The sequence below is a fragment of the Typopeltis vanoorti genome, chromosome 4 (genome assembly GCF_054136105.1).
Source record: "Typopeltis vanoorti isolate ZY-2024b chromosome 4, IOZ_Tvanoo_1.0, whole genome shotgun sequence".
NCBI classification, from domain to species: domain Eukaryota; kingdom Metazoa; phylum Arthropoda; class Arachnida; order Uropygi; family Thelyphonidae; genus Typopeltis; species Typopeltis vanoorti.
Genome location: NC_143552.1, coordinates 49,531,336 through 49,544,674, shown reverse-complemented (window position 1 = coordinate 49,544,674; position 13,339 = coordinate 49,531,336). Strand labels below are relative to the sequence as shown.

The window sequence follows — 13,339 nt, the reverse complement described above, 5'->3', positions numbered from 1 at the left end:
TATTAATATAGATCTAGAATTTACTTTAAATGTCAAAGCATAAATACAACTGTGTTGTTAGCCTATAGTCTTGTAGTAATGGATGCTTTACAACTCTCAGCATGTGCACTCATAATGCTGAAGAGTCTGTATATTCACCTTTCATTGGTATGTACTTATATAATTATGTTTCATTAATATGTCCTTATATTTTACATTGAAGTTAATATTTTTCTAGTGTTATACTAGCATTGCCAGTGTTTAAATAATGACTGTGGAAAACATTAAGAAACAAATCAAGTCATGCATATGAAAACAGTTAGAACAGGAAGTTTATCAAAAAAAAACTAAATAAACCAAATAACAAAATTAAATATTATCACCATTACTAGATAGACTTATATGAATGGAGAAACTATAAAATGGTTAATACAGGCTTCTCACAGTTTGGAAACAAATTGTAGGAGGCATTTAACCATTTTCCACAAACAACATCAGAAGAAAATAATTCATTTATTGGTTACTACTATTTTGCTATAAATTAAATTGAAGATGCCAAAGAATTATATTCTTGGTTTAATCCTTTAACTAAGTGTAAGCAAACAAAGTTTGCATGTGAAGCAACTTTCTGACTGAGCAACTCGTATATAGAAGCTTGTGACTTCACATCGCTTGTCTTAGTATCCCATAATGTAAAGCACATATCCTTACGGATATGTATAATGCTAGGCATTATAGGAAGGGTCACTACAAAGACTGGTTTCAACCTTTATTGAGGTCTCATCAGTGGGAATCAGATTCAGAAGTGATACCAAGGTTGAAGTAATGCAGAAGTCATATTTCCATACAAGTAAGCCAAAAAAAGTAGCATTATACATGTCCATTAGGATATATGCTTTACATTATGGGATATTAAGGCAAGCAACGTGAAGTCATTTGTCTATATATACGAGTTGCCAAGTTGTGAAGTTACTTCACACGCAAACTTTGTTTGCTTACACTTGGATAAAAGATTAAACCAAGAATATAATATCCGTGGCATCTTTAATTCATAGTATAGCCAAGTGGAAAAACTTTCAACGTCTACTATTTTTCTAACCAGCATCAGAGTACAATTATATCTGTGGTACACAGAGAGCACTCAATTGGATTGTTGAAGAAACAATTCAAATAAAAAGGATGCTCTGAGTGACAAAAGCATCCATTCTCGTAGACAAGCTTAAAACATTGGTTGTACATGCTTACTAAATAACTTAAGGAAATTACAACGTACAATAGAACATACATTAAATTAAACTTGAATATATTTCCAATATTTCGGCAACGTCACGTTGCCATCTTCAAAAGGAACTTACAATAAAGACACATGCATGCAGGCACTAAACACAGTAAATGAGAACGAAGCAAGGAAGCTATGGTTTTCCTAAAAGTCCTGATGGTGCCCCCCAGTGGGCTAATATAGGTATTCTTGGCCGTTGGGCTGAAGGTCACCTGATGTAAGCCTCCCAAATTTGGGGCAGTCTCATGCAACCAAATATGTTGAGGTTTGGCAAGTTTCTTAGGGCTGAGGCTGATTCCATGAATAGTCTTTCAAATTTGAACTTGCTACGGTGTATTATTGTGGCTTTCTTCCACCTTATTCTGTGGTGTGTATCCAGAGCATGGTCTGCAAGACCAGAGTGGCTGTACTAATTCGGTGAAACCGGATGTAGTCCTTGTGTTCTGAAATTCTGATATTAGCTGTCCTGCTTGTTTGGCCAAAGGAGGGCAACTTACAGCTGCAAGGGACATGGTATACACCAGGTAGGTCTAGGGGAACTAGTTGGTCTATAGTGGAGTGGATAAGGGATGGCAATTTTCTGTAAGGTCTGTAACAAGAGGTCAAGTCATGTTTTTTTTAAGATTTTGGTAATTTTACCGAGGTGCCTCGAACGTGGGGAATGGTGATGGATTTAGAGTAATCCTTGTTGTGGAGGGGGGGGGGGGGAGATTGTGGTTTACTGGTTTCAATATTTTTTGGATTTTGGGGGGGGGGAGGGGGGGTAGCCATTGGCTGAGAAAGTGTTGAGGATGTGATTTAGTTCATTGGTTAGGGCACTGTCATTTGAACAGATTAGTTTAGACCTGTTGTATAGTGTCTTAACAATTCCATATTGTTGTGAGGGGGGGATGGTGGGATTGTTGGTGAATGTATCTGCCTGTATGGGTGGGTTTTCTATAAATTGAGAAAACCGAGGTTCCATCAGGCTGGCAGGTGACTAGTGTCTCTAGGAAAGCATCCATAAGTGACACCATCAGTTATTGGAAACAGGAAGTTTTAAAAGAACACTCAATAATAGGGAGGCCTACAACAAGTGCAGAAAATGTAGAACAAATTCAACTGTCTTTCCAGCATAGCTTGAAATGTTTGGTTTGTAGTTTGAGTTGTCAATTAAACATTCCTAAAAGCACATGGTGTGCATCATGCAGAATCACATTGTGGAAACAATTATGGCATACTTGGATATGCTAGAGAACCTTGAGAATGTAGAGCGCCTCATTTTCCAACAGGATGGGGCCTCGCTACATTATGCAGCAATTGTGTGGACTGTGCTCAATAACCAATTCACACGAAAATGAATAGGCAGAGGAGGTCCCAATTTGATTCCAATGGATTTCTTGTTCTTTTGGGCTACATAAAATACATTGTGTATTAAGAAAAAATCCAGTCCATTACCCATCTGCACCATAGAATAACAGCAACCATAGAAGTAATTCCTATGGATATGCTTACCGAGTTGGTCTGAGGTGGAATTCCATTTTGATGTCTGTAGGGTTGTAAATGGTGCGTGCACGCGCCCACGCGCACACACACACACTGAGTTACACTAACAGATAATCAAACTTGTGACATATCAGTGTACTTTGATAATATATGTTACATACATTTCTGCTTCAAAATGTATGTAATTTTCGGACACTGTGTGTGTTGTTATTATTATTATTAGTTGGTAATCTCCATGGAGTCAACAGACTCATCGTGGAAGGCTGAGATCAGCAACATGTCTATCATAATAAGCTTTGAATTTATTTACACTGCCTGCTCATACAACGAACTCATGCAATGTATTCCACTCAGTAATAACTCTCCACACAAAAAATCTAATCCTCGCACCCTTCTTCACCACATCTTTATACAACTTCCAGGGATGACCTCTCATTCTTCCCATTAGCTTTGTAAAGTAACTGCGAAATTTCAATTTAACTCCATAAGCAGGCTCAGATCTAATCTATGTTAAATGCAAAATCCATAACTAGAATGTGCTTGGGAGTGAATGCAAAGTTGTAGCTCTTTGAAAAGAATTCTTCCTCATTCCAGTTAGAAGGTGACTATCCACTAAATGATTAAACTTATAGTCAAACTTTCATGAAAATATTGTTTTGTTAATAAAAGAGATTTTTATATAAAGGATATTATCATAACATTAATCCTACCATAGAGATGATCTCTGTTCAACAATTATTTTTAATTTATTTCCGAGTGTACCTATATATTATATTGCACATTTCTAAATCACTTAGGGAATTGAAACAACGTAGATCCGAATATAAATTAAATAATACTTTAATAGATATTTCCGATATTTCGGCAATGTCTCATTGCCATTTTCTAAAGGAACTTACAAAAAAAGGCAGGTGCACACAGGACCTAACAATACAGTAACTGGAAATGAAGATATGAAGCTGTCGTTCTCCGAGAAGTCCTGATGGTGCCCTCTGGCGGTGATGTGGTGTTCTTGGCCATTGGGCTGAAGGTCTGCTGATGTATGTCTCCCAAATTTGGGGCAGTCGCATACAACCAAATTTGTTGAGGTTTGGAGAGTTTCTTAGGGCAGAGGCTGATTCCATAAATAATCTTTCGAATTTATATTTGCTCCGGTGTATTATTTTTGCTTTCTTCCACCGTATTCTGTGGCGAGTATCCAGAGCATGGTCTGCAAGACCAGAATGGCTATATTTGTAAAACCGGATGTAATCCTTGTGTTCAGAAATTCTGATATTCGCTGTCCTGCCTGTTTGGCCAAAGTACGACAGTTTACAACTGCAAGGGACCTGGTATACACCAGGTAGGTCTAGGGGAAGTGGTTGGTCTTTGGTAGAGCGGATAAGGGATGCCAATTTTCTGTAAGGCCTATAACAGGAGGTGAGGTCATGTTTTTTTAGAATTTTGGTAATTTTTTCTGAGGTGCTTCGGATGTAGGGAATGGTGATGGATTTAGAGTAATCTTTTTTTGTGGAGGGGAGGAGGAGGGGGCTGTGGTGTGTAGGTTTTAATATTTTATGGATTTTTTTGGGGGGGTAGCCATTGGCTGAGAAAGTGTTGAGGATGTGATTTAGTTCAGTGTTAAGGGCTATGTCGTTAGAACAGATTAGTTTAGCCCTGTTGTATAGTGTTTTTACCACTCCATATTGTTGTGAGGGGGGAGGGGGGTACTAGTTGTATACAACACAGTACTCAAACTAATTTTGACTTAATGGATCATGGAGAACTAAGTTAGAAGCAAAACAGTTGATAAGAGTTCTACAAAAATTAGGGGAGTGAGTAAATAGCATCAATCACAGAGTAATATAATAGGAACAAACTTGATATTGTTTGTTCCTATTATATTACTCTGTGATAAGGTATGTAATCCACAAGAGCACGGAATCTGGTAGACACCTGGATGATTAAGATGTGGAAGCTTGTCCCTAGGAGAAGTGAGAAAGGTGGAGATTTTTCTAAATGGTCGAAAGGATTATCTTATTTCGGACAAATGGGAAGATCTGCCTCTATTCGGCTAGAAGAACACCAACCTTTTATTGAATACTTTAAACCTGAAAAATCTGGACTTGCAGAACATGCCATCTTCACTAGACACAGAGTTCATTGAGAAAGACAAGAGTTCTTCACAAAAGACAGTTTCTCATGGAATGCCTTTATAAAGAAACATGTGAAACTCTACTTCATTCTCCTAACTTAAACAGATCCGGCAGCTTACGTCTATCCCCTTTATGGGAGATAGTATACTTTACAAATCAGCTAATCTTTCCTAACTTTTTATTGTATTATTATTATTTAATTTTTTTTTTTTATGGAAATTTATTGAACTTTTTAGTTATCTTACACCAGCTACTTAGGTGGCACTTTTTGGAATTGTCAGTTATTGTTTAATTTGAGCTTAATGCACTGAAGACGGCTGTGACACACAGGCAAAAATTATACTATTAAATAATCTTTGTACGCGAGTTTTTTCCGTTATTAATTTTGTATCGATATGTCTACTCATGGTATACCTCTTTTAAAACAATGACAAAATGTTCATAGCCAGTTTCTTTCTCTGTCAAGGCCCTTTTCAGAAGATATATCACTTTATTCTTCATTTTCATAGGATCCTTTCTCATCACTTATGTAGCACACATTTATTCTTCCTGATTTAATTCTGTCTTCTTTTTAGTAGAAAGAATAGTTAGATCCGGCGTCCTTAATACAGATAACTTCCTAATCAGAGTTTTCTCGAACTTTCCTTTAGAACGTGAATAACAATTTATTTTATTCACTAATCTTAATGACAGTCTTAACTCTTCCACTTTACAAACTCACAGTTCTATGATTCCCTTTTCGGAATGTACTATAAATCTTCCAATTAGTGTTTCCTCCAATATTCCTTTTAAAATGCCTATAGCAATATTTCCCTTTTATTTATCAATACTTATTCCACATTAAAACTTCATAGTTCGACGATTCCTTTTTCGGAATATACTATTAATTTCCCTCCGACTGTCACATAAAAAAAACTAAAGTTCCACCAAATCTAAATGTCTGCCAGCTTGTGTTCTAATTTCTTGCGAACACTCTCTTGTTTATTTTTCGTTACTCTGATACCAAACGCTTTCTGTCAGCTGTCAATCACACATCAAACTTCTCGGCGAGCATGCGCACTCCATGAAAGTGGCAAGCGAGAAACTAAGTATAATGGCTGACACGGTGTCTCCATTAGCAATAAGAGAATGTCTTCATAAAACACAAACCTTAATATTTTATATTACAATAAATTTGTTTAAAGTAACACAACTATTCAAATCAGGTAAGTACATAAATTTTTAAATGATTTACATATCATTTTTGACAAAACCATTTCAATAATGGGCACATCACAAGTGCCAACAATGCGTGTTATGAAACTAAAACTAATAAACATTGTAACATAAACAATTGATAAAAATATTCAGAATTTTAAATTATGATTATTTTTACAGTAGCTCTTTGAAAAGAATTCTTCCTCATTCCAGTTAGAAGGTGACTATCCATTAAATGATTAAACTTATAGTCAAACTTTCATGAAAATATTGTTGGCTAATCTGAAGGAAATTTTAATTAAGAAATAATTAGCAATTGGTAGAAGATTCAGCATAAATACAAAAATTATATCGATTAATTTGAGAAAAGGGATTTTTGGTTTCTCAAATGGTAAAGTAAACAGTAACCAGCTGGAGGAGGATAAATACCTGGATTCGACGTGTTATTAAGAAATGTCTCTCAATTCCACAGCAAATATAAATCACTTGTGATTCATGGCAATGCCAAAACTGTCCTGTTAGCTAAAAAAACAGAAGCTTTCTGTAACTTTTTTTTCTGTAAAATGTTTAAGCAAATTAGTTTGGCAGGTTCAAAGCAAGTAATCATAGGGTGGGACTTCAATGACAGTGATATAAAGTGGGCAAAGAGGAGATGGCATGCAGCAATAAGGGAACTGAATTTTTGGATTTCTTGAGGGACAATTGTCTTAGGCAGCATATGGTAGAAGGAACACAAAAATCAAGAGTTTTGGATGTGGTCACATCACAAGATCTGACTGAGATGTCATTCTTGCTCACATTTTATAATAATGTTATTGTGGAGTTAGACAAGGGGGAATAGATATACTATGATATTTTTCAACTTTGCTGAGGCTTACAAACGTTTCCAAAATTTTCATCATCACTCCAGAGATACTGATAGGTTTGTAGTTAGAGACATCTGTCATTGTGTACAATGGGATCAACAATACACTCTTTTCACTTATGTGAAATCTTTCCTGTTTTCTGAGACTCAAATTATACAGTCAGGTCAAAGGAAGAACCAGTTCAACTGAACACTCTTTTAGCATCCGTGCTGATATTCCATTATTTTTTTATTGCTGAATTCTTATTCAGTTTGTGCAACAGCTTTTATACCTCCTCCTTCATACACCTGAGTTTGTTTATCCAGTGAAAAGGTGGAAGTGAATTCAATGATTAATACACCAGAGATTGATACTTGCCTTTAGCTTGCAGAGCTAGTTTCTTTTCACACTCATTTTCACAGTGAAAATAAAATAAAATTACAATAAATAAATGAAATAAAATTATTTATTTCATTTATTTATTGTTTAGTTGTTCATTTAGTTATTTCATTTATTTATTGCAATTTTATTTTATTTTCATTAGAGGTCAAGCCAGCAGAATAACCGTTGATCAAATCATTGTCTCTTCAACATACTATGTGAAATGTAATTTAGCTTGTCTCTGTATATATATGTGTAAACTCCAGATGATGACTTTAATATGAAGGTAGAAATGTCGGGAAATTAAAATAATTATTTATAACATGGTTGTAGAGTCCATAATTTGTGTAAAATGAATGCTGATCACCATGTAACACTAAAGGAAAGGTCTCTGTATTATTGTTTTTAATCACCTAAACAAGCCTTGTGGTTGAACTATTTCAACCATTCTATGGTTTGTATGCATGTTATTTCAATAGTATCTAATGCTATTTCAATTTAAATGGATAGTTTACATCTATGTTCTGAGTTAGGTGTATACAAGTAGCCAGCATGGTGATTTTTAACCACTATACTGGCTACTTGTATACACCTTATAGGTTTGTAGTTAGAGACATCTGTCCTTGTATTATCCTTGTGTAATAGGATCAACAATACACTTCAATGCAATCTCTTCCAAATGTCTATAGCAAGTATTCCTTGTGCAACTGTAAGTACTGTGAGAGTTTCAAAACAGTTTTAATATCAGAAATGGATAGCTGCCCACTCTATGTACTGTATGAAACAAAGATGGCAAGAACAAAAATCAATAGAGACAGTGTTTGGGTCTCATCAGTGCAACATAGTAGCTGCACTAATACCTGAAGGGAATGAGGTGTAGAAGCTACAAAGATTATCCTGCTTGGCACCCTCATAAACCTCCAAACCAAAAAATTAGAATAATCAAAAAAATGTTTTGAATGATTTGCAATTCTAATTTATTACATAGAAAATAACTATTACCAAATATGAATTAACATCATCTAAATCAATATACTTTGTAGATTATATAACCCATGTAAATGCATAAAAATGTAATATAAATTATACGAAAACTGTTATTTGAAAACATCCACAAAATTAGAATAATTTTTAATGTGGTTCAAAATATTAGAATAATGTGCAAATAAATGAAAAAAAAAAACAATTAGTCAAAGGCAAACATGATAATTAGTACTTTGTTGCCTCCCCCTGTAGCTTTTATGATCATTCAATAAATGGTTGGGCATATCATTTACTAGTGGTTAACAGTCGTCTTTTTTTTTTAAATCAAAACATACCCATATGGTCTGCAGACTAGAAACAAGTTCATTTTTGTCTCTTGAGATAACTCCTTGAAGAGGTTTCTTCATAATTCCCCACAAATTCTCAACGGGCGTTTAAATCTGGTGAGTTTGCCAGCCAAGCAATTACATTGATTTGTCTTTGTTTGAACCATCTAGTTATGGTCTTGAAAGTGTGACAAGAAGCTGAATCTTGCTGAAAAAGAAAATCAGCACCACCACCACATAAATCCTCTGATGCCAGTAAAATAAAGAATTTCTTGGTACACTTTCAAATCGACTCTTTTATACACAACACACAGCCTACTTGGATCCTCAATCTAACAGATAAGCTTAGGCGTTGCTGGTTATTCATGACTTATTTTTCACGGTATTAACAACACCACAAACACTTTTTTCAACAAGGATGTTTTATTAACGCTAATATTTCGCTGATTTTCAACTCAGCATCATCAGGCACAACACACATGTAAACGCGACAGTGAGTGCCACACATGTAAACGCGACACTCACTGTCGCGTTTACATGTGTGTTGTGCTCTGATGATGCTGAGTTGAAAATCAGCGAAATATTAGCGTTAATAAAACATCCTTGTTGAAAAAAGTGTTTGTGGTGTTGTTAATACCGTGAAAAATAAGTCATGAATACTTGGATCCTCTGCAGTCATACAAGCCCATACCATGAGAGAAGTTGCAAATTTCACCGAATGTTTCATACATTCTTTATCAAACGCTTCTTGCTTAAGATGCCAAACACATATCTCTTGATGACCATGGGACACACAAAACATACTTTCATTGCTAAAAAGTACTTTTTTCCAGTCCTATTGCTCTCACAACAGTCTGCTATGGGAGCAATAGGACTGGAACTCTAGCTGCCCTTTGCTTGGAAATCATAAGTGACTTCATCTTAGACATATGTGATTTAAAACCCAATTTGTGAAGTTATCTAAACATTGCAGATTTAGGCACATTCACACCTAGTTCTTTCCATCTCTTGCAAAAATATCTTATACTTTGGAAGTGGTTTTTCTTCACAATATTGTTCAGTCTCCTCTCATCTCTTGATATAATTATTACCTTTCGACCACTATTGCAGCATTATTTTGAAAACCCTGGTTATTAGAATACTGTCTCAATACTCTACTCATGCTTGCTTGATAACATCTGAATTCCTTAGCTATAAACTGTAGAGTTTGGCTTTCTTTGTGTAGAGACACCATACAAAACTTCTTAGATTCCAATGTCATTCGTTTGACCTATGATTAGCAAATGATTAACTGAAATCCATATGCAAACGATTCCTCAGACAAGTCCCCGTCCCATAGCTACTGAAATATATATGCCATTTTAATGCTCTCCTCAAAATAAAATGAAAAACTTTGGATTTTAATATTTCAAACCATGTTGAAAATAATTCTGTGTGAATGTTTTCAAATAACAGTTTTCTTATAATTTATATTACATTTATATGTGTTTACATGGTTATATAATCTACGAAGTACATAGATTTAGATAATGCTAATTCATATTTGATAATTATTTTCTATGCAATAAATTAGAATTGCAAATCATTCAACACATTTTCTTTGATTATTCTAATTTTTTCATTCAGAGATGCAATGACAGACAGCACGTGGATGAGGGTGGCTGTGTGAGTGTTTTCCATGAGTGAATACATTGGTACTAAATTGTGATTTTCATTACCTAGAATGACAAAACATTTGTAACTTAGAAAGGTCCCTAGAAGGAAGAGATTTAGGGTGGGGTTATTGGTATTCTAGTAGGCGATTGAATAATTTGTGTAAGACTGTTGGTGAAAGCAAATGTTTCGGCATCTCTAACTTCTTGATCTGTGCAGTTCTATGGGGATGAAGGAAAGCCAGCTGGTGTTGGGAATGTGAAAATCTCATAGGAAGAAATCACTGTTAGAATAGTTGGACGGCGGAAAATCAGCATTTAAGGAAAGGAATTTGAAAAGTTCTGTACAGCTGGTTGCATTGGGAGAATGAGAAATAGCAAAGGAAGTTGACAGAATGAACCAGAGAGATTTTCAGCCAAGGAGCTCAAAATAAGGAGATTCTATGTTGGATATTCTCTACCATGGTAGATCAGAGCAAACATATATACATGTGCCACCTTTGAGATGGAAGTATTCTGAGCTGGGAGTACGATATCAAATATTGTATGTGGCATAAGGTGAAGGTCGGTTTGCAGTAAACAGAGATGGTCAACACACACCTTAAGGAGAATGGTAGAGCAAAATGTCTAAGAGGGGTAAATTTTCATTCCTTTTTACTTCCATGGTGAAGATGATATGGAAGGAGGGTGTAAGTTGTTGATTTTAGTCAAAAAGAAGAGTATCTTCAAAGCAGAGCCAGATGGCCAAAACATCGTTCATATAACATACCCAAAATTATGACTGCAAGGAAGAATATAGGGTGTCTTCCAAATACTTAAAGATAAAAATTAGCTAAAGCAGGCAATAGAGGTACCATTGAAGTAAATCTGATTTGTTTGTAAAGTTCACAGCAGACAAAATAGCCAGAGGGGGATGACAAAGACAACCAATATGAATGTGACAGGAAGGAAGGCTTATGAAAAACTGAAGACTAATTTTGCTAGAATTCCCAGTTTTTAATGGTCTGCCAAAAATCCATAAAAGATTCCCTTTGATCCACTGTTGATTGTACTGATTCTCCTTGTGTACCATATAACTAAATTCTTATCATGATGTTTAAGGTCTCAAACTGGCAATTCTCATTTGTTTCAAAAAATCACCAGGTTTTACATAAATGTTCCTGATGAAACTCTTCAGTTTTTATCACAAGTCTTCCTTCTTAACACAGTGAAATTATTTTACTGCATCCACTCTGGCTACTTTGTCAAAAAGTTTACAAACAAATTGAAGGCAGTCGAATACAAGAATCACGTTTTCAATGTGTTGGCCATTTTCTACCTTGATCCTTTAGAGACATCATATTCTTTTCAATACAACCATCAGGTATGCTATGTGGATGATGTTTTACCCATCTGATCCCACCTTGAAGATACTCTACCCTTGTTTTGAATAAAATCAATAACTTCACCATGGAAAAAGAGAAAGACAGAAAATTAGCCTTTTTCTGCTCTCCTTCAAGTGCACTTACCACTACCACCTTTGTTATTGCAAACCAATCTTCACTGGCAACTACATACAGTAAGATTTGGTGCATCATCTGTTAAAAAAAGTTTTAGGCATCATCTGCAAAAATCCTCAGGATCTCAAACTAAAACTGAAAAACATCTAATCAATTACACAACTAGGTGGCACATGGGAATAAGTTACTCTAAGCCTGTGCTCTAATATTTTATTGTTATTAGAAGTTTTCCCCCACAAAATATCCAATAAACAGAAATCACAATGGCAGGAAGTAAAGAGCCAAATACTTCTATACAACTCATATGTACTTAGAGTGCATCAAGTCAGTTTATTTGTTCAATTAAATATCTGCCATATGCAAGCACTCGCTGTTGAACACCAATAACACAAAGTGCTGCAGTTGCAAACGACAAGAAAAAGTCTAATGTGTGATTTCTTTTGCACTGGCTGCATGCTTCCTGTGCAAAAATAGAAGAATTGACACAAACTACTCACTGACCTCAACAAGCCATTCTTTTGTTTGCTGTGCTTCCCTTCTGTAAAACAGCTACTGAACTTGAGAAAAGCATCAAAACTCTCGAACAGTGCCTTATCACTATGGACAAAACTTTCTCCTCCAAAATCCAAACGGTGGAAGTCAAACTACTTGATCAGTTCAGCAATGCCAATGTACCCCTCCACCAACAACAACAACTACCAGTTCCATGATCTTGTATCAACAGTACACACTTGATCAAAGCTGAAAACAAGAAATTCAACACAATCATTCTGAACTTTCCAAGGGAAACTGGCAGTTCATTAAAAAATTACATCAAGAAGTTAATGGGTGAATGCAACTTTGATTCCCAAAAGTTTCACCAGGTGCCATCATTATGGATCCACAAATAAAAGGAGGATAGAATGAACTTCTCACACCTCATGAAAGTGACTTGCAAGACAATAACAAGCACACGAAAATGAATGCCAGCGATTAATCACATGTTTAAAGGCACTTTCTCCCAATCTCACATATGAGCTTGGCCTAATCTAACTTTTGGTCAGCGAGAACAAGGACGTCAACTATATAAATAACTTGAAGAAAAAACACCAAAATGGAGATGACAGCTGGATCATTAACTACAATCAAAAGAAGTTGGTGCAGAAAGTGACACTATATGCCACTGCTGACACCAGTATACAGGCACTGTAGGAGAAATGTGCATGGTCTTGCAATCAAATATATATCCCATAGAGTCTTCTATATTCATTTCACCAACATCCACAGCTTAGTACCAACCTTAATATGTCCACTACCATCTCCACTCTGTCAAACCTCACCTACACTTCCTGAAAGAAACTCAAATCTCACCCCCCCCCCCAACACATATCACTGGTATCAAAAATAATGGCATAATCACTAGGAACAGACAACAAATACTCAGAATGGCAGAATTTTACGAGAATTATATGACTCAAAAAAGTACCAACTAATACCACGCTCCTGACACAGAGATGCCCCTCAACCTTAAATCAATTATAACAATTAAGCAACTAAAGGAAACACTGAAACAAATGAAAAACAACAAAGCACCAGGC

The 13,339-nt window shown here is 35.5% G+C and overlaps 1 protein-coding gene across 3 annotated transcripts in view; it reads right to left on the bottom strand.

The window, feature by feature from the left end:
- Positions 1-13,339, bottom strand: part of alpha-Cat (catenin alpha) — a 610,048-nt gene that overhangs the window by 236,754 nt on the left and 359,955 nt on the right. The gene's annotated exons all lie outside the window — the stretch shown is intronic.